This window comes from Aotus nancymaae, unplaced genomic scaffold (assembly GCF_030222135.1).
Source record: "Aotus nancymaae isolate 86718 unplaced genomic scaffold, 86718_ANA_hifiasm-v0.15.2.pri h1tg000077l, whole genome shotgun sequence".
NCBI lineage: Eukaryota > Metazoa > Chordata > Mammalia > Primates > Aotidae > Aotus > Aotus nancymaae.
Genome location: NW_026988492.1, coordinates 18,017,814 through 18,044,908, shown reverse-complemented (window position 1 = coordinate 18,044,908; position 27,095 = coordinate 18,017,814). Strand labels below are relative to the sequence as shown.

The 27,095-nt window shown below is 43.1% G+C and overlaps 1 non-coding gene across 1 annotated transcript; it reads right to left on the bottom strand.

Annotated features, from left to right (window-relative positions):
• Positions 1-5,740: 5,740 nt before the first annotated feature.
• Positions 5,741-5,843, bottom strand: LOC135271441 (small nucleolar RNA U13). The gene has a single exon (XR_010339582.1). It is a non-coding gene; the product is annotated as a small nucleolar RNA U13 (small nucleolar RNA).
• Between the last annotated feature and the right edge of the window lie 21,252 nt (positions 5,844-27,095).

The following is a 27,095-nucleotide window of genomic DNA, read 5'->3' as shown; positions in this document are numbered from 1 at the left end:
CTGTTTTCGATCTCTGCCTAAATGATCTTGACCCTTGGTCCTGTTTGCCTTGCTTTAGGAGACATGTACCTAGCAAGTCCCAAGTCCAGGATTGCTTCAGTTTACATTTGTATTTTTTAAAAGTAGGATGTCTCTTCATCACTTACAAGCATCTTTGATGGTGAATGGTTCCAGCTCCAAGAGTCTTAAATTATCAGACGAAACCCCCGACTTTCTCTCTGCTTTTATGTCTAGTTTCTACTAAACGCTGCTCACCTCCAGGAATAGAGCTGCTGGACTCGAGGTCAACTTTAAGGGGGTTGGAGTTAATAAGCTCAGCAAGTCACTGTACATTGATCTTTACTTTCCTAGTGCACTCATATTTCTCTCCCTGGAATTAGATGCTCGGCTATCTGCCAGGGGACCTCTTTCCGGATTCTCTCTGATTTGAACTAGCGGAAGGTTCCTCATCAGGCGGTTATGGAAGAATAACAACCCACATAGCTCATACGGTACTCAGCTCTTGGTGAAGGTTGCTGCATTTTTGCCAACCAGTCAAACCAATACCTCAATCATCGAAGATTAATATCACTTGGCTTATGTCCTTGAAGGGGAAAAATAGCTGCTGTGATTCTCTCCTTCATAAAGGCTTCTATGCAGTAAGTGGCTGGGATTAAATTATACAATCACTTCATCTATCTGTTGGAAAGCCTGTCACCCTTATACTGCATGTGCCAATTTTTCCCTTAAGCAGAGGGGCTCAGTTCTGCAAGAAGTGGAAAAGGGAGCCTTACGATGCCGGGTAATATAATTCCAAATACCATCAAGCCCATAAAATGGGGAGTAAGTGATAAATAATTTATATTTATCAGAATGACTGAATCTTATTACAAGTTCAGCAATATGATATCCTCCCTCACAGCACAGACCTGGATGGGGAAAGGGATCAGAATTTCAATGGTTTGCCGGGGTCAGATTGAATTCCTGTTTAAAGACCTATCAACCTGATGTGAACCTGGTGGGCTTTGCTCAGCAGTCCTTAGAAAAAAATGGTGTTGATCTTATAACAAGGGGGTCAGTTGACAAAGGAAATCGAATACCACCGGACAATCAGCACATGAAAAAAAATCTAATACAACAGGATAATTTGATAAATGTAATAAAATATGACAATAAGTAGCAAGGTTAAAATGCCATCCATGTTTGTATTATTTTCTCCATTCCAAATCTACTAGGATAAAGCAGAGCAATCCATTGGTTTCTTTATTCCTAATTCATTTCTTCATCCACTCATGCATTTGTTTGTTCTCTGTCTTAAACACCTAGAGTGTGTAAAATACCGTATTAGGAACTGGGGAAGATGCAACAATGAATAGGTATGATTCCCACCTTCCAGTTGCTTCCATCCAAATACAGCGTTCTGGACTAAACCTTGCGAAGCAGAATTTCAACTTTTTATTTATTTATTTGTCGAGACAGAGTCTCACTCTGTTGCCCAGGCTCGAGTGCAGTGGTGCCTTCTCAGCTCACTGCAACCTCTGCCTCCGGGACTCAGGTGATCCTCCCACCTCAGCCTCCCAAGTAGCTGGGACTACAGGCCACCACACCCAGCTTTTTTTTTTTTTTTTTCTTTTTGGAGATATGGGATTTTGCCATATTGTCCAATGTGGTCTCCAACTCCTGGGCTCAAGCGATCCTCCCACCTCAGCCTCTCAAAGTTCTGGGTTTATGGGAGAACTCCAATTTAAGAAAGAAAAAGTGAGCACTGATCGTATGTCTACACTTCTAAATTATCTCTTTATCCTCCTGTTTTTCTTTTTTTTTTTTTTAAACAAGATCTTGATCTGTTGCCTCAGCATCCCAAGTTGCTGGGACTACAAGTATGTGCCACCACGCCTGGCTAATTTTTGTATTTTTAGTAGAGATGAGTTTCACCATGTTGGCCAGGCTGGTCTAGAACTGATCTCAGGTGATCTGCCCGCCTCGGCCTGCCAAAGTGCTGGGATTACAGGCCTGAGCCACCAAGCCTGGCTATTTATTCTTCTTTATGCTTCCTTATTTTGATAGCATCTGCCTGAATCAGAGCTGGTCCCACTTGAAAAGGTTTTTCCTGGAGCCGGATTCCATGTTTGAAATGCAAAAGTTCAAATACACTTTCATGTCTTAAATAGTATAATCAGAGCAAAGTCATTGCTCAAATGAGCGATTAAATTTTGTTTCATGTGTTTTTTTGTTTTTTTCCTTCATGACAAAAACAGAAACAACCAATGGTCAGGGGCAGAACTCTGAAAACTCCAAATCAAATTGCCTTTCTTTTTTCTTTTCTTTTTTTAGAGATGGCAACTCGCTCTGTCACCAGGCAGGAGTGCTGGAGTGCAGTGGCATTATCTCGGCTCACTGCAACCTCTGCCTCCCAGGTTCACGCAATTCTCCTGCCTCAGCCTCCTGAGTAGTTGGGAATACAAGCGCACACCACCACAACCAACTAATTTTTTTTGTATTTTTAGTTCAGATGGGGTTTCACTATGTTGGCCAGACTGGTCTCGAACTCTTGACCTCATGATCCGCCCACAGCCTCCCAAAGTGTAGGGATTACAAGCTTGAGCCACCGCTCCCAGCCTAGATTGCCTTTCTTTGGTGGGAAAAATCTCACATATGGGCACAGTGTAAGGTACATAGTTATCTTTGGCAAAGAGCTGACAACGTGGCTCAATTAAAAACAGGAACCCCTTTTGCTTTTTTTTTGAGACCAAGTTTTGCTCTTTTTGCCCAGGCTGGAGTGCAGTGGCGCCATCTGAGCTCACTGCAACCTCCCCCTCTGGGTTCACGTGATTCTCCTGCCGCAGCCTCTCAAGTAGCTGCGATTACAGGCACGTGCCACCATGCCCAGTTAATTTTCTATTTTTAGTAGAAACAGGGTTTCGCCATGTTGGCCAGGCTGGTCTCGAACTCGTGACCTCAGGTGATCCACCCAACTCAGCCTCCCAAAGTGCTGGGATTAGAGTCATAAGCCACCATGCCTGGACCCTTTTTGCCTTTTATATTGAAGGAACAGCAATCCACTTGGAAGAGTAGCAGCAGTTCAGCCCTGTAAGCACTCTCCTGGTATGTGGCTGTATTTTCTTTTAAGGTAGGCACCCTTTTTTAGGTCTGAAAGAGTTTATTAAATGAATTAACATTAAAGTTATGAATACACTTTTTGCAACATTTTGCATCCCTTCTGCAAGCTCCATTTGAAGGATGATCAAGGTGGGAGGACTGAGGGACAAAGCTGAAGGCAATAGCCTCTAGCTGCAAAATTGCAGTGAAAGGGGACAGGGGCACGGTATGGCCCCCTTTCTTCCAGCTGTGACATGAGGGGCTTTCGAGCATAAGAAGGAAGTACTGCTTTCCCACTCACAATGACTTAGAAATTTATCCCCTTCTCCAGGTTTTGTCTCTGTAGCCCTGCTTGGACAAAACCAGCGTGTTAAATTAGCAAATGAATTAGCAAATTTCTCAAAATTACCCAAAGACACCGGCCTATTTTGTGTCTCTGAATCTGCTCTTGAACTGTTCACTCTGCCTGGAAAGGTCTTTGCCACCCAAATCCTTTTCTCCTCTAGAACACAATCTTATCTTTCAAAACCAGCTCAATAACCATTTCCTCAAGAATATCATTATTATTATTATTATTTAAGGCAGAGCGTCATTCTGTTGTCTGGGCTTGAGTGCAGTGACTGGATCATGGCTCACTGCAGCCTCAACTTTCTGGGCCCAAACAATCCTCCCACCTCAGCCTCCTGAGTAGCTGAGACCACAGGCATATGCCACCACATCTACCTTTTTTTTTTTTTTTTTTTTTTTTTTGGTAGAGAGGGGATCTCACTATGTGTCCCAGGCTGGTCTCCAACTCCTGGACTCAAGCAATCCTCCTGCCTTGGCCCCTCAAAGTGCTCGGATTCCAGGGATTAGCCACTGTGCCTGGTCTCCCATCATGATCATTTCCACCCCCAATTCTACTCAGCAGAATTACCTCTACCCCACCTCCCACCCCATCTCCACTCCTACCGCTGCTATAATAAATCACCATAAACCCAGTGATTTCAGACGACACACACCTAACAATTCTAGAGGTCAGAAGTCCTAAAATCCCAATAGGATTTTAGGATTGTGTTCCTTCTAAAAGTTTTTGAAGGAAAAAGCAAAGAAAATTAGTTTCTTTGCTTTTTCCACCTCTAGAGGTTGCCTGTATTTCTTGGACTATGATCCCTTCCTCAAACCATTCTGATCTCTGTTCCCAAGTTACATCTCCCTCTCTATAGCGACTCTCCTGCCTCCCTTCTTCACTTACTGGAAATTTTCTGAAGACATTGGACCCACCCAGATAATCTGAGACAATCTCCCCATCTTGAGATCCACAGTTCATCTCAAAGTCCCTTTTGCCATGTAAAGTCACATATTCCCAGGTTCTGAGGATTCGGACATAGACATCTCTGGGGGATCATTATTCTCTCTATCTGCTGTGAGCCCATCTTTCCATTTACAAATGTCCATGTCAGCTGCATAACAGTAAGGGACAGTTTGTTTATGGAAGTCACCCTTAAAGGCTATTATTGGTCAAGCACGGTGGCTCACACCTGTAATCCTAGCACTTTGGGAAGCCGAGGTGGGTGGATCACTTGAGGTCAGGAGTTTGAGACCAGCCTAGCCAACATAGCAAAACTTCATCTCTATTAAAAATACAAAAATTAGTCAGGTGTGGTAACACACACCTGTAATCCCAGCTACTTGGGAGGTGAAGGCAGGAGAATTGCTTAAACCTGGGAGGCGGAGGTTACAGGGAGCCAACATCGTGTCATTGCACTCCAGTCTGGGCGACAGAGCTAAACTCTGGCTCAAAACAAACAAACAAAAACACTACTATCCCCCAGAGGGAGGTATCTTGGGTCTTCAACTTGTTTCTCCAGTGCCTAGAATGTTACTTCAGACTTAGCAGATGTTCAATAAATTAAACTGAATGTTTGCGGAAAAGAAATTAAGAAAAAAGAGAGCAAGGACAATGTAGCTGTGAGGCCATTATTTGACAAGCAAATAAAATCAATAGCCTTCTCCATCTACGTGGATGCCAAAGTAAATGGCTGGGGAAAAAAATACAATGGAATTCATCATTTTGGCATAATGTTTCATAGTTAATCACAAAACAACAAAATCCAACCTGTCTAGATCAAGTATCAGCAAACTGCAGCCCATGGCTGCTTGTTTTTATAAAGAAAGTTTTATTGAAGGCCAGGCATGGTAACACATGCTTGTAATCCCAGCACGTTGGGAGGCAGAGGCGGGTGAATCACCTGAGGTCAGGAGTCCGAGACCAGCCTGCCCAACGTGGTGAAACCCTGTTTCTACTAATAATACAAAAATTAGCTGGGTGTGGTGGTGCATGCCTGTAATCCCAGCTACTCGGGAGGCTGAGGCAGAGGAATTGCTTGAACTCGGGAGGTGGAGTTTGCAGTGAGCCAATATTGTGCCATTGCAGTCCAGCCTGAGCGACAAGAATAAAACTCCATCTCAAAAAAAAAAAAGTTTGACTGACATGTGGTGGGGCCCATTTGTCAGCATACTGGCTGTGGCTGCTTTTGCACTATAATGCAGAGTTGAGTATTTTCAATGGAGACTCTAGGCCCTGTAAGCCTGAAGTATTTACTGTCTGGCACTTTACATAAGATGTTGGTTGACTACTGGTCTAGATAATTAGAAAGTTTAAATAAGAATTTTTTTTTCAGGTTAGATGGGTAACATGCCCATGTCATAACAAGGTTCAGAGGGTGGCATATCTCACATGCACATAAACACCCAATGGTCATGCTCATGAACTAAAAAGGGATCATTAAATCAGAATTTTGGACCTATGCAGTGACTCACGCCTGTAATCCCAGCACTTTGGGAGGCCGAGGTGGGTAGATCACTTGAGATCAGGAGTTTGAGACCAGCCTGGCCAACTTGACAAAATCCCGTCTCTATTAAAAATATGAAAGTTAGCCAGGAATGGTCGTGCATGCCTGTAATCCTAGCTACTCAGGAGGCCGAGGCGGGAGAATCACTCGAACCCAGGAGGCAGAGGTTGCAGTGAGCAGAGATTGTACCACTGGACTCCAGCTTGGGTGACAGAGTGAAACCCTGTCTCAAAAAAAAAACAAACTCAGAACTTTGTTCAAAGTAGGTTAGATTAACCATTCTGAAAGCTGAATTCATGAGATCACATGCTTGGTGTGACCAAAAAAAAAACCAGAAAGCTGAATTAATATATTTCACTATTATGGATATTGATTGCCCATCTCTTTGGGCTGGGCTGTCTCTTACCCAGTAGATTAGTGGATGAATATTTTAATTCACAGTCACAAAATTATAAAGCTGCTCAGTTTGTTTATTTTGAATATCTTGATAGCTGGGATAAAAGGGTGGTATATCCAATTTCTTATTCAAAGATCAAACTTGAAGTTTCCTAACTCCTTCATGACAACATGGACCAAATTGTCGTGTCAGTACTTAACAGAGGCAACTTTCCTTTCAGCATTCAAGGTGGGTCATTTCTCCTTACTACTCCTTACTACTGCCTCTTTCAAACGTATTCACAGACACTACAAAGAAAGAGTCACTCTGTGCTCCTTGATAGAAATTAACTTGTTTGGCCAGGTGCAGTGGCTCATGGTTGTAATCCCAGCACTTTGGGAGGCCAAGACAGGAGGATCGCTGAGTCCAGGAGGTCAAGGCCAACCTGGGCAACAAAATAAGAACCCATCTCTACAAAAAATACAAAAATAAGCCAGGTGTGGTGGCATGTCATTGCAGTCCCAGCTACTCAGGAGGCTGAGGTGGGAGGAGCACTTGAGTCCAGGAGGTCAAGATTATGGTGAGCCATGAGTCCACCGCACTCTAGCCTAGGTGACAGAGCAAGATCCCATATCCAAAAACAAAGTGGGGGGAGAGAAATTAACATGTTTGTAAATTTACTTAGTGAGGATGAGAGGAAAAATCATTAAACAGAGAATTTTTTCCCAAAAAAATACTACCTTCAAACCAAAATGGCTTTGTAGTTGTTTTGTAGTCTTTGTATGAAGTTAGAACTTTTAGTATGTGTAAACTAGGGAAAATATTTATTGATCAAGTCATTTTTGCCACATCACTTTAAACAGCACCTTCTTAATTTAAAAAAATATAAGATTGAACACCAGAAACCATGATTAAAAACGACTATCGGCCGGGCACGGTGGCTCACACCTGCAATCCCAGAACTTTGGGAGGCCGAGGTGGGTGGATCACCTGAGATCGGGAGTTCGAGACCAGCCTGACCAACATGGAGAACCCCTGCTTCTAATAAAAATACCAAAAAAAATTAGCTGGGCATGGTGGCACGTGCCTGTAATCCCACCTACTCGGGAGGCTGAGGCAGGAGAATCGCTTGAACTCAGCAGGCGGAGGTTGCAGTGATCCAAGATTGTGCCATTGCACTCCCGGCTGGGCAATAAGAGCAAAACTCCCACAAAAACAAACAAACAAACAAACAAACACTAACATTTAACCTAGTTTGTAATTTTCAGAAATTGAAATTAAGAGTCTTGTATTATAATTTCACTTTTGCCACTTACTTTGTGAACTAAAGCAAGTTATGCAAATTTCCATGGCCTCAATTTTGCCGTATGTAAAATGATTACAACACTGTCTTCCCCACCTAATTCATAGAACTGCTGTTTTGATAAAATGAGGTGATGTTCGTGAATTTGTGAAAGTACTACACATGTGAAAGATTATTATTGTCTGATTACGGTCTTAATGTCTTCCTAAATTGTCTATGGTATTAAAAATGCTATGGCCATAAACATCTAAAATAATGTTCCATATTTGACTGTGAAATTCTCCTTGTGAATTTCATAGTTTAGATTTTATTTTGATGTAATAAATGAGCATAATTAACTTTTATTGTGTGCCTTATTTGTGAGAATGTTTTAAGGCCTTAAGTATAGTCATATATCTCAGCATTACACAAGGATTACCAAACTGAAAAATGCTGTCTTTAAAAATGGTGTGATTTCATTTGGAGATTTGAGTTTGCTTTTATGGCTGAGATTAATAAAATGTTGCTGTTTAAAATGAAACTGTTTTCCTTCTAGCACTTCATATTTTCGCTTGGTTAAAGAAACAGCAGCAGCATGATTAGATGTCAGTAATTAAACATCTCTGTAGAACAGTATCTTAATAGGATATATTTAGAACACTGCCATATCAAAAACATTCAATTACATAGATACAGCTTTAATATTTAACAGCTTGTTTCTTAACTAGCAAACCTTCTGGTGAGCTAATGTTGACTATGTATAAAGGAAAGCAAGCCGTTTAGTGTCAAATTAAAAGAAGTGGAATATATTATAATGGTACTTTTTATGTCTTCCTAGTCTCATATTCAGCCAAGTATAATGTTTTTATTTGATACATTTAACTATCAATTCATCTCTCTTATTTTTAGCAATAGGAACCTTCAATTTTCTTTAAACAAAATGAAGGTTTATCCAGGGACCAGAGAAGAAAAAAAAAAAAAAACTTCACTCAAGCACCATGAGAAAACAAACATGTGTGAGAGGTAACAGACATGAAGCCAGGCCCAGTAACATTCTCTAAAACTAAAATGTCAAAACCACTGGAAAGTGATCTCAGGAAGTGGAAAAGAAAGTGACCTCATACTTCTCTTAGAGATAGAAATGTGTTTCTCTGTTACATCATGTTAACAGTTTGTTTGTAAATAGACAGAATTATCCCTAACATATCATGCACTTCGTTGTTCTTGCTGTTATTTTGAGATAGAGTCTCACTCTGTTGCCCAGGCTGGGGTGCAGAGGCACCATCCTACATAGCTCACTGCACCTTGATCTCCTGGGCTCAAGCGATCCTCCTACCTCCACCTCCTGAGAAGCTGGGACTACAGGCATACACCACCACGCCCAGCTAATTGTTTTACTTTTTGTAGACATGAGGTCTCACTTTGTTTCCCAGGCTGGTTTCGAACTCCTGGGTTCAGGTGATCCTCCCATCTCAGCCTCCCAGAGTGCTGGGATTATAGTCATGAGTCTGGCCTGCACTTTGTTTTTTTTTAAAAGAATTTACCATTCTCCCAAAATTTTGATTTTGATTCCATTTGCACAACTCTTTCCTATACTTGCAGGCATCAGACTGAGGAGGTTAGGATTCGGTTCTTTTTACTAAGAACTTAAAGAACTGTTCAAGCACTAGAGTTGAAAAGGTGATCACTGGTGATCCACAAGGGTAAGCAGGTGGCTCATACTAACTCTACATCTCCACAGCCATAACGACAAAGATTGTTCACAGAACAAATGTGCATCGAACACTGATTCATTTCTCTGGTGGTGGAAGAATACACAGTAGACATAACTGAGTCTGAAGTTAAACTGATGCAGGAAAGCTGAGCCCCAAAACAGGGGCTTAGCCTGGGAGGGTTCTTAGTTTCACTCAGGAAAGAATTCAAGGTGAACCAGTGCTCTTAGCAACCTTGATTGGAGCAGCAGTGCACAGCAGCAGCAGAGGCACTGCTCCCTCCAGAGCAGGGCTACCCCATAGGCAGCATGCCCAGAGGCAGTTCTGCAATCCAATTTATACCTACTTTTTAGTTACACGCAAATTAGGGAGCGATTATGCAGAAATTTCCAGAAAAGGGGTGGTAACATCTGGGTTATTATGTCAGTGCCATGGAAAGGGACAATAGTAACTTCTGGGTGCTGCCATGGCAGTGATAAACTGACGTGGCACACTGGTGGGTGTGCCTTATGGAAACCTGCTTCTGCTCTGTCACTGAGTCTCACTCTGTCACCCAGGCTGGAGCACAGTGACGTGATCTCAGCTCCCTGCAGCCTCCACCCTCCACCTCCTGGTTTCAAGCAATTCTTGCGCCTCAGCCTCCCAAGAAGCTGGGATTATAGGCACACACAACCATGACTGGCTAATGTTTTTGTATTTTTAGTAGAGATGGAGTTTGACCATGTTGGCCAGACTGGTCCCGAACTCCTGGCATCAAGTTATCTGCCTACCTGGGCCTCCCAAAGTGCTGGGATTACAGGTGTGAGCCACCATGCCCGGCCTCTCCCTCTTTTAACTAGTCCTCAGTTTGGCCCAGTGTCAGAACCCTGTCTTCAGAGGCAACTCCCGCCTCCTGAGGCAAATCCTGATTCCTACCTCAAAACTCTAAGGGTTCAAGGTCTAGAGCCACCACTTGTCCACTGGGTGACTCTGGGCAAGGTGCTGAGTATCCAAATCACAGCCTCTTACCTGTGAAATGAGAGCTAACGCTGATACCTACATTCTGGAAATATCGGAATGTTTAAGCCTAGAATTTAATTAGTGCCCGATATGCAAGAGAAGAATAAAGATGAAACACTGCTAGAGAAAGTTCAAACAGGGAGACTGCATATGGACAGAGAGTGCCTGTCGGATAAGAGCAAATCCTTTTGCAGGAAGGTGGGTAGAAGAGAAATGCAGAAAGAGATAAACTTTACCATGAACTTCACCGTAGTTACATAGAAGAGCAAAATGTGACAATCCCAGCAGGCTGTGGTTCCCGCAGCTCAGTGCTAGTTTAGGGGGTTACCTAAAAATAAGAAGTTTTCCACGTAACTGCATCATGCCTCAGCTTGACCTTTGATCCTTAAAATATGGATTCACGGCATCCGGACTTTTGAACTTAATTATGACGACAATATTCAGCAATGCAGACCTGGAACAGACTCTACATGTGAACAATTGTGTTCAAGCCTCATTAATCTGGTTGTTAATAAATGCTTGGTAAACCTGTGTTGAATCGTTGAAATTCCTGAGACTCTTGTAGCTATGATGCGTCATTATCTGTGGAGCATCAGGTACCTTGCATAGAGGTAGGGGACCGAAGGGGCAACTTGCATTATTTCTAGCAAATGAGGACACTGAGGCCCCAAATGAGATGCTGCCAAGTGACTGCTTTGTGGAGGCAGCAAATCGTCAGAAAAAAAAACACGAGCAACGTAGCAGAGAATCACTCCTTCTGTTCTGCTCTATTCTCTATCCAAGATCATAATCAATATCTTTTCACACTGAATGGCCTATCAATAGCTGGAATGGGAAAAAAAAAAACCACTTTATTTCAGATTCATCTTTCAGGAATCTCCAGCGCAGGAGATTTTGATAAAGAAGAGCAGTAAATATTCTCTGCACTGTGGAAGTGAAAGAGGACAAACTCTGTTCGTGTTCTGTCTGTTAGGAGGGGGAATTAAAGCCTTCGGTGGAAGCAATATTTCTGTGAAATCCTCCCTGATCATTTCCACCAGAGTCTACCCTGATCAAAAGCCACACTATTTAAAAAGAAATAAGAGCGGATATCACTGAGAATAATGTGAGCGTGTAAGGGGAAGTGCACCAGAGAATAAGTCAGAGAGATAGCATTAAAATGCCTTTTCATACTCGACACAGAAGAAACCTTATCTCCAAAAAAATAAAAGAGGCTGATGAATATATGAGCCACTGATACTCTGCTGAACCTTAGATTCCATCTTGGAGAGAGAAAGGAATGGTTTCATTATGGTGTTTTGAAAAGACACAGAGAATGAGGAAGTATCTTCACTTAAAGATTGGACAGCATGATACCACATTCTGAGAAGTTGTCTCCTGTCAGAAGCCATCATAGCTTCCCTGATTTTCATGGGACTTGACGAAAACTGAAGGGGGCTTGCAGATAAAGTACTTACTTTCTCTCTTTCTCTCTCTCCCCGCCGGCCCCCGGGTTTAAAAACAATGCAAAGCGTGAAGATGTTTTCTCCATCGCAGACAGGGTGGAGTGCTGGGTTTTGGTTTTGGTTTTTGCTTTTTTGAGACAGAGTCTTGCTCTGTCACCCAAACGGAAGTGCAATGGTGCGATCATGGCTCACTGCGACCTGGACCGCCTGGGCTCAATCAATCATCCTGCCTCAGCCTCCCTAGTAGCTGAGACTACAGGCATGCACCACCATGTGTTGCTAATTTTTTGTAGAGACAGGGACTCACTATGCTGCCTAAGCTACTCCCAAACTCCTGGGCTCAAGCGATTCTCATGCCTCGGCCTTCCAAAGTGCTGAGATTACATGCGTGAGCCACGATGCCCAGCCAGAGTGCTGTTTTTAAGTTAGTAGTTATTTCAGAGTCATTATGGCCAAAGAATAATGAAGGAAGATATATCACAGAAGACTTTGCCCCTATAGCATAGCAGTGAAATAGCTATCAACCCATCAGAAATGAACAGGCTGAAAATGGCTTCATTCATTTTAAAATAATTTAAATCCAACTCTTTGAAAATAATGAAGTAAAAACAGTTGGCCACACAAAGAACAATTCGGGCAGTGAAATGGACCATTCTGAAGTACCATTCTCCTACTCTGATATCGTTGGCTCACCCTAGCCTACGGCTCTTCGGCCTCGCGCTACTGACATTTTGGGAGGGATGAGTGTTTGCTGTGCGAGCTCTCCTGCGCACTGTAGGATGTTGAGCAGCAGTTTTGAACTTTTACTACTAGACGCTAGTAGCAACCTCCACCCAAGTTAAGGCACCAAAATGTCTCTAGAATGGTCACCTGTTCCCCGGGCAGGGGAAGGGAGGTACAAAATCACCCCTCTTTGAGAACCACTGCCTTGAAGCAGGGGTCCCCAACCCCAGGCCGTGGACCAGTTCCAGTTCCTGTTAGGAACAAGGCCACACAGCAGGAGGTAAGCGGAGGGGGAGAGAGGCTTCATCTGTGTTTACATCCGCTCCCCACCGCTCACATTAGCACCTGAGCTCCGCCTCCTGTCAGATCAGCAGCACATTAGATTCTTACAGGGGCGTGAACCCTATTGCGAACTGCGCATGCCTGGGATCTAGGTGGCATCCTTACAAGAGTCTAGCCGGACGCAGTGGCTCACGCCTGTAATCCCAGCACTTTGGGAGGCCAAGACAGCAGATCACCTGAGGTCGGGAGTTCAAGACCAGTCTGACCAACATGGTGAAACCCCAACTCTACTATAAATACAAAATTAGACAGGTGTGGTGGCGCATGCCTGTAATCCCAGCTACTAGGGAGGCTGAGGCAGGAGAATTGCTTGAAACCAGGAGGTAGAGATTGCGGTGAGCAGAGATCATGCCATTGCACTCCAGCCTGGGCAACAGGAGTGAAACTCCATCTCAAAAAAAAAAAGAGAGAGAGAGAGAGTGTGTAATGTCTGATGACCTGTCCCTGTCTCTTATCACCCACACATAGAACTGTCTAGTTGCAGGAAAACAAGCTCAGGCCTCCCACTGATTCTACATTATGTAATAATAATAGAAACAGCCAGGCACGGTGGATCACGCCTGTAATCCCAGCACTTTGGGAGGCCGAGGCAGGTGGATCACGGGGTCAGGAGTTCAAGACCAGCCTGGCTAACATGGTGAAACCCTGTCTCTACAAAAAATACAAAATGTAGCCAGAGGGTGGTGGGCACCTGTAATCCTAGCTACTCAGGAGGCTAAGGCAGGAGAATAACTTGAATCTGGGAGGCGGAAGTTGCAGTAAGCCAAGATTGTGCCACTGCACTCCAGCCTGGGTGACAGTGAGACTCCACCAAAAGAGAGAGAGAGCGCGCGCGAGAGAGAGAGAGAGAGAGAGAGCAAGAAAGCAAGGCAGACAACAAATGTAATGCACTTGATCAGTCTGAAAGCAGTCCTCCCCTCTCCCCAACCAAATTGTCTTCCACGAAACTGGTCCCCGGTACCAAAAGGTTGGGGACTGCTGCACTAGAGCCGATTCTGGTCTTCACTGTTGTGCAGTCTGCAATCACTCAGAAAGCCCAAAAGACACAGCTGCTATCACCACCAATTTCTCAAATATCTCAGGATTCACCTCTGAATGTGCTAACCCTTCCTATTCTTTGTCAATTGCCCTAAGCATTATTCCCCCTACAGGGTCCCTCCACAGACCATTTTGTTTTCTCAGGCACTTGGCTGATAATTCCACTACTACTGGCGAAATGTTGGTGCCCCTCCCAAAATTCATAGGTTGAAACTTAATCCCCAAGGCGATCGGGTCTTGGTGATCAGGGCATGAAGCATTCATGAATGAGATTAGTGCCCTTACCAAGGTGACCCCAGAGAGCTGCCTCACTCCTTCCACCATATAAAGACCCAGGAAGAAGATGGCCATCTAAGAACTAGGACATTGAATCAGCCAGAGATTTGACCTTGGATTTTCCAGGCTCTAGAACTGCAAGAAATAAATGTCTGCTGTTTATAAGCCACTCCATTTATAAGAGTTTGTTATAGCAGCCCAAACAGACCAAGACATCCACCAAAATGCTTTCAGGGACTCTATCTAGAAGGTGTGCCTTACAAGAAGGAAAGAGCACTTATTGCAAAGTTGGCCAGCCCTGGGTTCAAATCCTGCCCCTGCCACTTAGCAGTGATGAGTTATTTTTTATTATTATTTTTTGTCAAGTCATTTTCCTTTCTGAGTCTTGGCTTCTCATATGAAAAAAATTAGAATAACTATAACTTCCATATGGAAATGTTGCTGCTTAAATGATATTACATGTAAAGCCGCTACCAGCATCTGGAAGTACTGTTTTCACCAGAAATTGAAAATGTATTGCTTCCCGTTTGAACGGAATGACAGAGGGCCAGTTGGAGCCAAAATAGCATTTGATAAACTAGGACAAGAATCAAAATTGATGGCACCGAGATGGAAGGAGTGGTCAGGAGAGGCAGGCAGGAACACAGTGGGCACAGATCACCTGGCTCTTGCGAGCAGCTTAATGATCATGACGGTCAGGACCAGGAAATACCAAATTATGAAAGTACAAAGATGGAAATAAAAGTACGTGTGCCTAAAATAAACACGAATGAATCGACGAGTGATCAAACCTTTTTTGCTTCATTGTGTTTTGCTAGCTGACTAATTTCACCTCATCGATCTTCTTACTAATTTCGAAGTTGTCTTCTGTTTGGAAAAGAACTCCCCATTTCTTTCAGGTTAGTTCATATCTGCTCAGATTGATTCATCACTTAAACAATCAAAATTTATTATTAGTGCGATGTGACATTTCTATAGCATCTATTTTTGTAATACAATAAAAAAAAGGTACCTACCAAATGTCTTTGCCAGATACAGAGTTATTCTTTCTAGCCTACATTTTTAAAGGGAAAGTAAGAGTTAAAAATTCAACTAATTTAAGGAATTCTATTTCAAAAAACTAATGAACAAAATGACTGCATTGTTAAATCCATTTGTAAAGTGGACTTCTTTATATCTAGAATAGCACATTAATGATAATGGGGTAAGGTTTGAAGATAAATGCAACCTTCAATACAATCTTCCCTTTCAATCCAATATTAGTATAAAATTTCATTGTTGCTTAATTAGGGTGTAAGATGGTGGGTCAATATATCCTTTTACTGTAACAACGGTCAAGAGAAAAATTATTGTATAGCATCAAAATAATAAAGCAGTAGCTGACGATTGCATTTTTCTATCAGATGCACTCCTAATAGTTCCATACAATCACTATTAGACCAAGTCTCGGTGAGGAATGTCGGGAAAATTAAAACAGACAGCCATCTCTTTAAGGCACTTGGAACAATTTAGTTTGACTTAATAGGGTCTTTCTCTGGGAGTCTGAATAGACCTATAAGCAGTTCCACCAACATTTTTGGATCTTATTTGTGTTAGAAATGGCAGCTGCTTTTGATCATGTTAGTCACGGAGTCCTTTCACTTGCCTTGCACATAAGGTCAGGGTCCCACCTGATAGTATCTTGTTTCTCTACCCTCTTAAATGTTTTCTCCGCTTTTCTTTCAGTTTAAACAAATGAGCATCTGGCAATAATCCATCGAATTGTGTACTTCCTGCAGTCGGCATTCTCTGCACGTGCCTTCAGCCCTGGCTTCTCAGTTCCCGCGTGTGTCCCCCTCTGTGTCTATTTTTAGGAGTCACGTATGTTATCTCTGTTATATCCAGCTTTATCACTCTATTTTTGAGCCACTACAAAGGAGGTCTTGATGCTACAAAAATTACAAATAGAGACAACTTTTTCATGTTAATAGAAGAGAAATCCTAGACATTTTATGATCAGATGCTACATCTGTTTTATATATGTACAACAATGAACTTCACTTTTATTGTGTCGTCTATTTCATTTTTGAAAACAGTTTAGGGTGCATATCTCGACCATGAAATCTCCCATAGCAACAAGGCATGTGAAAGGATATGGCTTTCTTTTCCATTTTCTAGGATAAAAGGCTATGAGCTTCTTTAATTCTTGCTTTTAAAATGTACTCCCATAATATTCACAAGTAGGACACACCCCAAAATTGACTGTGTGTCCCTCAAAACCAACTGGGTAAATTATTCCTATTTTCTCACTTTAATTTTAACTATGACTAGTGTTATGGACTAAATATCAAAAAAAGCAAAATTCTTTTTCTGTGTACTCACATGATATACAACCCAATACTTTGAGAGGCTGAGGCGGGTGGATCACCTGAGGTCAGGAGTTCGAGACCAGCCGGGCCAACATGACAAAACCTCATCTCTACTAAAAACACAAAAAAAATTAGCTGGGCATCATGGCAGCTGCCTGTAATTCCAGCTACTTGGGAGACTGAGGCACGAGCATCACTTGAACCCAGGAAGCAGAGTTTGCAGTGAGCCGAGATTGCACCACCGCACTCTAGCCTGAGCAACAGAGTGAAACTGTCTCAAAAAAAAAAAGAAGGAAAGTTGTCAATGTGATTAAGGGACCAGCACCTGCATGCTCACTTTTGCTGTCTCCTCACTGCCCGCTTTCTCTCTCTCTCTCTCTCCTTCTCTCTCTCTCTCTCACACACACACACACACAAACACACACACAGCTATATAACCTGCAGAATCTGAATTATGACTGGGATTTGGTGAAGGAGGGAGTGAGGTAATATGATTGTATGCTGGTGAATACTGCAGCACTGTTAGATACAGTGAGCCCCAAGTTTCTCTTCAAAGAATCAGTATGTCAATATGTTCAGCTCTCTTATTCTAATCCTCCATTTTAAAGTTTAACATCCTTGTAGTTTCAGTAAACAACCTTTTCCACCAGTTCTAATCAGTAGTTCACATCTGTTCCCCCAGTCCCCTGCTCCATCCTGACTCATTCCAGTTGCCTGCTCCGGTCACCTGCTTTGACCCTGGCTACCTGCTCTGACCTGCCCATAACCGTCCTTCCTGCCAAACTACCCACTCAGCTACTCCAGCTCGTACCGCTGCTCCCTTTAAAAATAGCCAGCGAGGATTAGTCTAGACTGTGTGATCCAACCCTAGCCAATAGGGGAATGGCACAGCAGTAGGGGTGACCCTCCATCAGGCATAAGTACCCCTCTCCCTCCCTCGTCCAGATGTGCGCTCGCCATTGTTCCATCTGTGAGCCGCACCCTTCTATAGAAGTAGGTTTATATTCGAGTGCTACTTCTTTTGCAGTATCAAAAATTCTACTTATAACACATTGTTGATGGTGAAGTTCCTTAAAGTCAGGGAAAAGTTCACAAGTTTTGAAACCTCAGCATTAAATGTTGTTTCTTTGTTTTCCCTACCTCATTAAACATCTTATCTCCTATGAGCTGAAAAGCCTGACCAGCTGCAGTAAGAGAGTAATTTCACATTTCCTAAAGCCTTACAAGCTACCGATCTTCTGGTGGAAGACTCCTGTGATCAACAGTGTGCCCAGGACATCCACATTCAACACTCATACAACCTGGTGTTCCTTCCAAGAACAGTTGCTGCAAAGCAGTGCCTGGATGATGATGTTTAAAAATGGAGAGTTGCATTTGTGATGGAGGAGTTACGGAAGAGGAAGCCCAAATTTTCAATATTTGTGAATTTTAAAAATATATTTGCTTTTTTCAAATGGAAGGGAGTAATAATAGATCTAGAGGGTGATGCCATGGAAATCTGGCACCAAATTTCTGTGCTTGTAGGAATGCATACCTCACACAATCCCTGTTTATATAGTTCTGGTTTACATTAGCAAAGGTACCCGTTACATATTTGTTGATGTTCTGTTACCTTACCTTCTGTTTTGTTTTTATAGGAAGAACCACAGAAGTAAGAGGTTCTGTTTCACGTGTCTCATGAAACATCTGTTTACTTAAACATGGAAGTCTGCAAAGAAATAGAGAGAGAGCATGAAAACGCATACAACAGAGGAGAGAGATTCATCATATATCAAGATATGCATACTTTGGCTGGGTGCCGTGGCTCACGCCTATCATCCCAGCACTTTTGGAGGTCGAGGCAGATGGATCACTTGAGGTCAGGAGTTTGTGCAGATTTGTAGCTTAGAACAACAGGCTGTGGCATCTAGCCTAGGTGTGTAGTAGGCCACACCATCTAGGTTTGTGTAAGTATTTTATAGTGTTCACACAATGATGAAATTGCCTAATGACGTATTTCTCAGAACCCATCTGCATCATTGTGATACATAATTGTATATAACATTTAAATTTTCATGTCCATAAATCAGTAACCCGCACTTTTAACAGCTACCCAGATGACAGACACAAATCACCCAGTAACTTCCTTGAGAAAATATACATGGCCAGTGAGCTTGTGCTTTCTGTTGGAAAGTGGTTATGAAGATTATTCATGGTTCCCAAAGATGCAATCCTGGCTAACACCTTGAAACACCATTTCTACTAAAAAATACAAAAAGTTAGCCAGGCATGGTGGCACACACCTGTAGTCCCAGCTACTCGAGAGGCTGAGGCAGGAGAATTGCTTGAACCCAGGAGGTGGAGGTTGCAGTGAGCCAAGATTGCACCACTGCACTCCAGCCTGCTGCACTCCAGCCTGGGCAACAGAGAAAGACTCCATCTCAAAAAAAAAAATTTTTTTTTAATAAACAAAATAAGGCAAAAAAAAAAGAAAAGAAAAGAAAAGAAAAAAAATAGGACCAATTAGAAGCTTAATTTCAAAACACGTACCGGAAGCCGAGAACTGCAAAGGTGTAAAAGCTATTATCTTCAATGCGAGCAATAGCAAGTCTCCTGGTAAGATTTCTGAAAGAACAGTGATCAATATCTAAGCGCACACCAGCCACTCTTGCAGCACCATCCTGTCGCTCACGTGGCATGATGTGAATTACAGGGTGCAGCAGACTTGTGTTGTTGTTTCATTTTGTCTCATCTTTCTATTTTGGTTGCCTACACGATCTGGTCCTTTTCCTATACGTGGGTAATAGGTACCATTTGGGAACTGGTAGGAGGCAAGGTCCACCTTCTCCTGTGGAAGCCCCACAATACCAAATCCCTTGCAGGCAGGCACTGAGTCTACACATATCCTTAATCTATCAATACATAAACTCTTCACTCACTGAGATCCAAATGACTCAAAATTTTTGGTAGCAGCGGCAGTAGCCTCCAATTTCCAGAGACGATAATGGCAGACTAGACCTAGGTGTTTACAAATTTAAGAGTAACATGAATTTTCATGCCTGTAATCCCAGCACTTTGGGAGGCAGAGGTGGGCAGATCACAAGGTCAGGAGTTCGAGACCAGCCTGACCAACATGATGAAACACTGTCTCTACTAAAAATACAAAAATTAGCCAGGCATGGTGGTGCATGCCTGTAATCCCAGCTACTCAGGAGACTGGGGCAGCAGAATCTCTCAAACCCAGGAGGCAGAGGTTCAAGTGAGCCGAGATTGCACCACTGCACTCCAGCCTGGGTGACAGAGTGAGACTCCATCTCAAGAAACAGTAACATGAATTCATAATGCAAAAATGTCCTCAACCACCACATGTCACTATAGCAAAGACCACATTAGTTTGTGAGCCTCACCAGGACTGCAAATTAGGACATGAAAAGAAGCAGGAAATTAGGTGTTCAACATTTCTTTTTCTTTTTCTTTTTTTTTTTTTTTGTACAGACAAGTTTCATCGTGTTGCCCAGGAGGCTGGTCTCGAATTCCTGGGCTCAAGTGATCCACCTGCCTCAGCCTCCCAAGGTGCTGGGATCACACACATGGGCCATTGTGCCTGATCCTTGGATACTCAACATTTCTGCTAAGAAATGTTGTTTCCTATGTAAGAATAAATTACATTGATAGTGTCTGAGATGGATCTGCTTAGTTAATTCCACACTTCTCCTGCGTTAGTTCTTTTGCTCCTGTTTTTCCCAGTGCTCTGAAGCAGTGCTCATCCCTAATGTTGTCAGGGATGCCGCCTGCAAACATTCACAGCATTGGCTAGAGCAGCCTTTTGTTTCAAGGATGCAGAGAAAGAGATGTCCGGAAGTGTCTTCCTGGGGCCTGATGGCATCAGGAGCATAGCATTTATTGGTATAAATGGCTGTTTGCCTAAGAGCAGCAGTGACCATGAAAACGAAAATGTGGACCAGGTGCGGTGGTTCACGCCTGTAATTCCAGCACTTTGGGAGTTCGAGACTAGCCTAGCCAACATGGTGAAACCCCGTCTTTACCAAAAAATACAAAAATTAACCGAGTATGGTGGTGTGTGCCTGTAGTCCCAGCTATTTGGAAGGATGAGGTAGGAGAATCGATTGAACCTGGGGGGTAGAGGCTGCAGTAAGCTGAGACTGTGCCACTGCACTCCAGCCTAGGGGACAGAGTGATATCCTGCCTGGAAAAGAAAGAGAGAGAGAAACAGGGAAGGGAAGGGAGGGGAGGGGAGGGGAGGGGGAGCTTTCTAGAGAGATGGGGTCTTGCTGTGTTGCCCAGGCTGCTTTTGAACTCCTGAGCTGAGCTCAAGTGATCCTCCCACCTTGGACCTCCCAAAGTGCTGGGATTACAGGCATAAGCCACCGTGCTGGTGCCCCGGACTGGCTCTGTTGTCCTGTGTGTGGCTTAGTCTCCTTCTACCCTTATTCATGGCCTTCTTCCCTGCCTTCCTGACAGTTCTTGTTACTGGATATCCATTCATAAAAGTGGCAACTTTACAGCTTAAATCCACCAGGGTTTGCCACAAGTTCTATAACCCACCCCAATATAGCACAGGCACTCTTGAATTTGCTAAATCATAGGGTCCAAGTGGCAGAATTACTTCCACTGCAGCTTTCATCAGCCAGAAAGTTTCTCTTTCCTTTTCCCCCTGGTAAATATGAGGGGAGAAAGAAAACTTCCCCAGATTTTTGCAGTGTTTCTGTAAGAAGCCCTTGCCTCCATCTGTAGCCATTTGTCCAGTTAATTGTTCTGATCTGAAACGGTACTAACTTCTCTTATCTCCCCAGGTGAACCAGAGTTACAGCCTGAGTAGGTACCTTAGGCTGAGCCCAAGCTGCAAGAGAAGCAGCAATGCTATCTCCCAAGGTATTTGTATTTCAAAGAGGAACAAGGCTGGGAAATTTTTATTTGTTTATTTATCCGTTCATTCTGAGACACAGTCTCTGTCACTCAGGCTGGAGTGCAGTGGTGCAATATCACCTCACTGCAACCTCAGCCTCCGGAGTTCAGGAGATTCTCATGCCCCAGCCTCCCAAGTAGCTGCAATTACAAGTGTGCACCACCACGCCCAGCTAATTTACGTATTTATTTTTAGTAGAGACAGGGTTTCGCCTTGTTAGCCAGGCTGGTCTTGCACTCCTGGTCTCAGGTGAAACATCACCTCGGCCTCCCAAAGCACTTGGATTACAGGTGTGAGCCATCACATCCTGCCCAGGCTGGGAATTTAAAGAGATCTCAAGGTAATAAAGGCAGAGACACCCAAGATATCTAGCTTCTGGCTGGATTTTATTTACACTCAAAAGGACTGGATATGAAGGAGACTTTCTCAAGAGATGAGGGAGAAACTGTCTCCTACCCTTTTCGAAAAAGAAGAAATCATTTTCCTTGTTCTTTCCTTCTCCTGTAGGACAATGAACCTGGCTCTCATCATGTCATCTCACGGGTAAGACGAGCTGGGGTACCAGCTCACTTATTACATTTGCTACCAGGTGTTTGATATGAAATCTGTTGGGAACAGATGCTCAGCGCCACAAAGAAAAATCAGCACTGAGACAAAGGATCTCTCAGCAAGCAATTTGTACTTCCTGTGCTGCAGGAAGCATACCCTCGCTAGCCATCTTGCCAGGAGAGTACATTGAACAAAGGAAAAGCAGACATATTTATCCCTTATGCATTTGGGGTCGTCTTTACTGCTGTGTCTGATCTCCGTTAGCTGGAGCCAGAACTCACAATCTAAACTAAAACCCGACTGGCTAACAACTTAAAACTTTTCTAAACAGGTAAGGGGCATAGGCTGTGAAATGAGACATGCCTGTGAGCATGTCCAGCACAGATATTTTGGTTAAAGTACAAGCACATAGGATGTACTATGTGCCTATAAGCATGGCATGTGTAACAGCTACATAGGATAGGGCTTAACAGAGTTATTAGCATACTTATGATTTGTTCTTTTTTTTTTTTTTTTTTTTTGAGACAGCGTCTCACTCTGTTGCCAGGCACCAGGCTGGAGTGCAGTGGCACGATCTGAGCTCACTGCAACCTCCACCTACTAGGTTCAAGCAATTCTTCTGCCTCAGCCTCCCAAGTAGCTGGGACTACAGCACCACCATGCCCAGCTAATTTTTGTATTTTAGTAGAGATGGGGTTTCACCATGTTGGCCAGGATGGTCTCAATCTCTTGACCTTGTGATCCACCCTCCTAAGCCTCCCAAAGTGCTGGGATTACAGGTATGAGCCACTGTGTCCGGCCAATTTATTCTTTAACAAGAAAGGAAACTTTAAAGAGGAACTTTTCTACTTCCCACAAATTTCTGATCCCGAACTCTGCATGCATGTATTTAGGACATACTTGATAAAGATAAATATTAACCACCTGGCAGTAAGATAGACGCAGAGTTTCTGGAAGTGCATTTGCAGACCTCTTAACATAGAAATCATTAGAGGGAGTTGGGGTGAGGGGTGAGGATAGAAGGGATAGGGTCATCTGTTTTGTTTTTTGGTTTTTTGGCTGTGTTTTTTGAGACAGGGCCTCCCTCTGTCACCCAGCCTGGGGTGCAGTTTCACAATAATGACTCACTGCAGCCTCTGTGGCTTAAGCAATCCTCCTGCCTCGGCCCACTGAGTAATTGGAACTATAGGCATGCATTGCTGTTCCTGGCTAATATTTGTATTTTTTGTGGTGACAAGAGTGGGGAGGTGAAGGCAAGAGTCTCACTATGTTACCCAGACTGGTCTCTAACTTGGGGCCTCAAGCAGTTCTCCTGCCTTGGCCTCCCAAAGTGCTCAGATTACAGGCATAAGCCGCTGCCCCAGCCAGGGGTCATGATTTTTTTTTTTTTTTTTTGAAGTGGAGTCTTCCTCTGTCACCCAGGCTGGAGTGCAGTGGCACGATCTCGGTTCACTGGAACCTCTGCCTCCTGGATTCAAGCCATTCTTGTGCCTCAGCCTCCTCAGTAGCTGGAATTACAGGCATGCACCACCATGCCAGGCTAATTTTTTTGTATTTTGTGTAGAAACAAAGTTTCGCTCTGTTGGCCAGGCTGGTCTCGAACTCCTGACCTCAAGGGATCTACCCACCTCAGCCTCCCAAAGTGCTGGGATTACAGGTGTGAGCCACCTGCCAAGAGGTCATGATTTTAGACTGGGAAAATTCCTAAGCCTTATCCTAAATCGCCTAGATCAGAATCTTATGGTGTGGAACCCACTTATCTGCGTTTTTACCCCTACCCCCAGGTGATCCTACACCTGCCCTTTTTCCTGTGGTGTCCTTTTTCTGCAAGGTCACTGTTCCCCTGGATGAGCATAAATATTCACTAGACAGTATCGTGGTCAGCTTGAATGTGCTTGGTAATTTTTAACAATGATAAACTTCTGTTTAACTCTGGGTTAAACAGAAAACATTTTCATTTCAATCCTTGTTATTGAACAACTTTCCAAAATGCATTAACTCTTTACTTAGAAGGTAGAAACTATTCTGTAGCTTGTTCTTATGAATCTAGGGTCAACCAGGGTTTGAGGACAAGCATTCAAAACTCCATTTCTTGCACTGGAGCATGGAGACAGAGGCACTGGGAGGCTTGTTGGTGTACTGGCATGGGGCCATAGTTATGTTTTATTATGTTTTTTTTTTTTTTTGAAATGGCATCTCGCTGTGTCGCCCAGGCTGGAGTGTAGTGGCTTGATCTCGGCTCACTGCAAACTCCACTTCCCGGGTTCAAATGATTCTCCTACCTCAGCCTCCTGAGTAGCTGGGATTACAGGCATGTACCACCATGCCCAGATAATTTTTGTATTTTTAGTAGAGATAGAGTTTCACTATGTTGCCTAGACTGGTCTCAAACTCCTGGCCTCAGGAGATCTACCCGCCTTGGCCTCCCAAAGTGCTGGGATTACAGGCGTGAGCCACCGCACCTGGCCTTTGTTTTCTAATCAGAATAGCTTGCTTTCTTATAACTCTTCCCCTGAAAGTAATTTGAATTACTGTATAATAATACTAATTTGATCTGCATAGTATGTATGTTATATACTTGCACACTATTATAATCCATAAAATGTACTATATGTCCACTATATTTTCCCAGTAAACAGATTGAGTGGAGTTTATCAAAACTCTCACTTAGCAGAGTTTAACCTGTACATCTTTAAAATTATAGTTTCTATTAGCAATATTTGAAAGTTCTGAGCAATATTTTTTAAGTCATGTTTTATTTATATATTTATTGATTGATTGAGACAGAGTGTCACTCTGTCACCCAGGCTGGAGTGCAGTGGTGTGATAGCTCACTGCAACCTTGTCTCCCAGATTCAAGCAAGTCTCCTGCCTCAGCCTCCCAAGCAGCTGAGATTACAGGTGAGCACCACCACATCTGGCTGACTTTTGTATTTTTTGGTAGAAAATAAGGTTTCACCATGTTGGCCAGACTGGTCTCGAACTCCTGACCTCAACTGATCTGCGCAACTCAGCCTCCCAAAGTCCTGGGATTACAGGCATGAGGAAAGTCATGTTAAAGGCCAAGGAAATACAGACAAATATAATGCTTTTACTTTGTTTTAGGACAAAATTAAGTTTCTAATGGGTGCCATTTTTAACCATTTCTTGTTTGTTGTGGTTTTTGGAGAACAGTATCTTCCTTCATAAATTCTTAAATAATGTTCAAGAAAAGCACGATGTGATGGATGAATCTACTTTTCTTTAGTAAATTATTCCATGATCACTTCCTTTGTAAAGCAGAACATACTATTTACTTTTCACCAAAAACTACACACCCTAGAGTAGTTGAAACTAACAATTGAGCTTCTATTAAGGTTTTTCTTTCCAATCTCTTCCCAGCTTATAGAAGAATAAAATTATTGATATCGTCTTAAGTGAGGTTCAAATTCACCAGGTGATTCTAATTCCCTTAAGAGTGAGAGTGTATGCCAGATGGAGTTGCTGATGAGAGAATGTGATATTATGAAATATACATTTGGTCTTCATCCCTGTTTCCTGCCATGCAACTACTGAAATCCTTGGAATCTCCAAAGTGATGTCTTTTTTTTCTTTTTTAATAGAGTCTTGCTCTGTTGCCAAGGCTGGAGTGCAGTGGTGCGATCTGGGCTCACTGCAACCTCCACCTCCCAGCTGCAAATGATCTCCTGCCTTGGCCTTCCTAGTGGCTAAGACTACAGGCACGCACCACCTCACCCAACTAATTTTTATATTTTTAGAGTAGAGACAGGGTTTTACTATGTTGGTCAGGCTGGTCTCAAACTCCTGACCTTAGTTATCTGCCCACCTTGGCCTCCCAAAGTACTAGGATTACGGGTGTGAGCCACGGCGCCCAGCCAGATGGGTTTTATTTGACCCTATATATCATGACTTACTTTCCAATCTGACTCTGGCACAACACTATGAGACAAGGAAAAAATCAAAATATTTAACCTCAAAATATATTTCCTTGCCGTACCTTAAATTGCCCTGCAGAGTCTCTTGTGGGAAAAAATCCACATTCTACAGAGAATCGCCTTTCCCCTTTGCTTTCCTTCCTTCCTTTCCAGATCCAGGAGATAATCAACTAAAAGTCAGGGACCCTTTTAGGTCCGTTAAGAAACATTTTGCAACGTGCTCTTTCTGAAGTTGACTGAGGGTGTCCTCTGCACAGAAAAACTTGGTCTCTACAATCCTCTATCTTAACCTGAACATTTCCTTTCTATTGATCCCAGGTCTTCAGATGAACTCAACCAATTGTTAACCTGAAAATGTTAGATATAGTGAACTCCAAGTTTCTCTTCAAAGACTCAGTATGTCAGTATGTTCAGCTCTGTTAATCTTTAATTCTCCATTTTAAAGTTGAACTCCCTTGTAGTTTCAGTAAACAACCTTTTCCACCAGTTCTAATCAGTAGTTCACGTCTGTTCCCCCGGTCCCCTGCTCTGTCCTGACTCATCCTAGTCACATGCTTCAGTCACCTGCTTTGACCTAGGTCACCCCTGGCTACCTGCTCTGACCTGTTCTGTAACTGTCTTTCCCTCCAAACTACTGACCCTGCCACTCGGGCTCCTACCCCTGCTCTCTTTAAAGTAACCAATCAGAATTAGTCTAGACTGTGCAGTCTAACCCTAGCCAATAGGGGAACGACACAGCAGTAGGGGCTACCTCCAAAGGAATAAGAACCCCTTCCCCTCCCTTGTCCAGATGCGCACGCGCCATTGTTCCATCTGTGAGCTGCACCCTTCTATAGAAGTAAAGTGCCTTGCTGAGGAAATTTATATTTGAGTACTATCTGTTTTGTGGCACCAAAAATTTACTTATAACAGTGTTTAAATGTACCTATATCCTGGAAGCCCCCCACTTTGAGTTGTCCTGCCTTTCAGAACCCAACCAATGTATTTTTTTCAATGTATTTGTTGGATGTTTCATGCCTTCCTAAAAATATATAAAACCAGACTGTGCCCTGACGACCTCGAGCCCATGTTCTCAGGGCCTCCTGAGGGCTGTGTCACAGGCCATGGTCACTCATATTTGGCTCAGAATAAATCTCTTCAAATGATTTACAGAGTTCCACCCTTTTCATCGACACTGTACATAGCTTCTGCATTTCTAATCCCAAATTATATGAAGAAATGGCTCTAAATAAAAGCAAGCCATTTCCTATGC